The 2,658-nt window shown below is 37.7% G+C and overlaps 1 protein-coding gene across 1 annotated transcript in view; it reads right to left on the reverse strand.

Annotated features, from left to right (window-relative positions):
• The window catches only part of DNMT3L (DNA (cytosine-5-)-methyltransferase 3-like), a 36,995-nt gene that overhangs the window by 32,140 nt on the left and 2,197 nt on the right, over positions 1–2,658 (reverse strand). The window lies entirely within an intron of this gene.

The following is a 2,658-nucleotide window of genomic DNA, read 5'->3' on the forward strand; positions in this document are numbered from 1 at the left end:
TCCCTACACCAGTCTTTCCATGTCCCTAAAAAAGTATGAACACTTTGCACAAACAGATCTATGTAAATAGGGATTTTATTTTAAAAAGGGATTTTTTAAAAGAGCAATTATGAAGGCAGAATGTAAGCAGAGGCTGGGGGATTTGGCATTTATTTATCATATGGCAAGTAAATAAATGCCAAAGTCTGTGCTCCCTTTTATTTACCTCACTTGAACTAACCTTTACTGCTTCCAGTTAGCCATGCAGGCTTTGCCAAATAAAATGCAAGTTAGTGATCAGACAAGCAAAAAGGGACTAAGGGGAGCATATTGCAAAAAACATAAAGACCAACAATAAAATTTTCTTCAAATAAATTAGTAGAAGAAAACCAGTCTAATTTTCTGGTCTAGTTCTAATTTCACTTCAGTTTTAGCTGCTCAGACTACAGAGGTGTAGTTAATTTTAGTTCTAAACAGAAGGATTAGTGAGCTCACAGATAAGCCTAAACCTTAGGCAGGTTTTCGTAATAGAAAAAGGGAAACAAATAAGACAAACTGCAGCTAGGGTTTAAATACAGCTGGGGCTTTAAAAAAAGGGGGGGGTCCAATTTTAAACTAAATCTAAAAATTTAAGCTAATTCTCACAAAGAGTTCTGAAAGAACTCTAATGTGAACTTGCGAGTCTCCTGACAAAAATATGCAATCTATCTCTAAAACCTTCCTCCAGTCCCAAAGACTGGAAGATAGGCAATGTAACCCCCATCTTCAAAAGAAGGTTCCAGAGAGATCCGGGAAATTACAGGCCAGTCAGTCAAACACTGAAACAGAGTAAGTCGGTGTAATCTGTTATTAAATATAGAATTAGTAGGCACATTGATGAACAAAAGCTATTGAGAAAGAATCAGCATGGATTCACTAACCTTTTAGAATTTTTGAGGGCATGAAGAAACATATGGACATGTGACCTAGTAGATGTTGTTTGTCCAGACTTCCAGAAAGCTTTTGATAAAGCTCCTCATCAAAGGCTCCTAAGTAAACTCAGCAGTCATGGGTTAAGAGGACGAGTCCTCTTGTGGATTAAAAACTGGTTAATTCATAGGAAACAGAAAGTGTATAAATGGGCAGTTTTCACAGTGGAAGGTGGTAAGTAGTGAGGTAGTACAGGGCTCGGTACTATGTCTGGTGTTTTTTTTTTAACTTATTCACGAATGATTTAGAGTTGGGAATAAGCAGTGAAGTGGCTAAGTTTGCAGATGACAGGACTGTGTGGCATCCCAGAGGGATTTGTAGAGGCTGGGCAAGTGACGAACGTCAACATGGCAAATGAGGTTCAACATGGGTAAGTGCAAAGTAATGCAAATTGCAGCCAAAAGTCCTAACTATAAATATATGTTGATGGGGTCTGAACTGATAGTCACTGACCAGGAGAAAGGTCTTGGAGTTGTGGTATATAACTCACTGAAAGTGTCAATTCAGTGTGCGACTGCAATAAAAAAGGCAAATATAGCAGAAAATTAGGACCATATTGTTAAATATTTGCTGTCCTGGTATTGTGTTGTGATTTTACTTGATTTATTGGGTCTGTATTTTAACTTTTTTAATTGGTTGTAACCTACCCCGAGGCCGCTTGCAGGGCAGGGCAGGATAGAAGTATAATAAAATTTTTATGCTAACCGGCTATATTATGCCAGCAAATGTGAGCTGCACTGAGCCCATCTGAGGGGAGGGCAGGATATAAATATAACTAATAACTAATAAAAAAATAATAAAATAATTTTTTTAAAAAAACTCCCGCCTAGGTGGGAGGGTGGGGTAAAAGTCTAATAAATAAATAAATAAAATTAAGTCACTCTTTAGGATATTTTACACAGCAGGCCTGAGCGTTTGCTTTTAGGTGCTTGTGTAAATCTGCAAACACACTTTCCCCCACTGTTCTAGCTAATTTACAGTTTTCAGTATTGATAGATAACTTATGAATAAATGTCTTTATAACCAAAATAAATTCAAGAACTAATGGAAGAGAGTTTACAGCTATTATTCTTTGGGGTGCTCAGAGGTGCCTTAGATCATGTCTTTAGAGTTATGTGTTGGCCTATGCAATAGTTTCTGTACAAACTGGCCGCATCCTGTAACCTCTGAATCTCTCAGATCTGGAATCCAGTGAAATCTGCTTTCCTCCTTTTTGGCAAAGCTTTGGGTATGCTTTGAAATTTAACTTTTTCCTTAAAGTAAATTTAGGTAGAATATTAGTGACATATAGATTGATTTCTACGGGGTATGCCAGTGTTCTGTGTTTCTATTTAATAATGTTTTGTTTTATCTACTGTTTATCAGGCTATTTTTAAATAAAAGTTTCATTTAATACATTAACTGTATATTGGTTGGGAAATACAAAGTTTCAGTTTGACCCTAGAACAAACAAATAAACAAACCTCAATATCTCCCTTTGAGGTTGCGGGCTGTACCCTGCAAAAACTGAATGTTGTAAGGGAGCATTCCGTTAATGAGCAGCACTGTGATTTAGTGGTTACCTTAATTCAGTCAAAGAGGTTTTAATCTCCATGTTGGTCATTTTGGGCAGAGATAGGGCAGCGGAAATGGTGAGCACCTTAAGCCGTCCCGTATTTTGGGAGCTTGGGGGGGGGGTCTTCAGGAACGGCTTGCGGGCTATTAAGGCCC

The sequence above is a fragment of the Gekko japonicus genome, unplaced genomic scaffold, assembly GCF_001447785.1.
Source record: "Gekko japonicus isolate JY-2015 unplaced genomic scaffold, Gekko_japonicus_V1.1 scaffold4, whole genome shotgun sequence".
NCBI lineage: Eukaryota > Metazoa > Chordata > Lepidosauria > Squamata > Gekkonidae > Gekko > Gekko japonicus.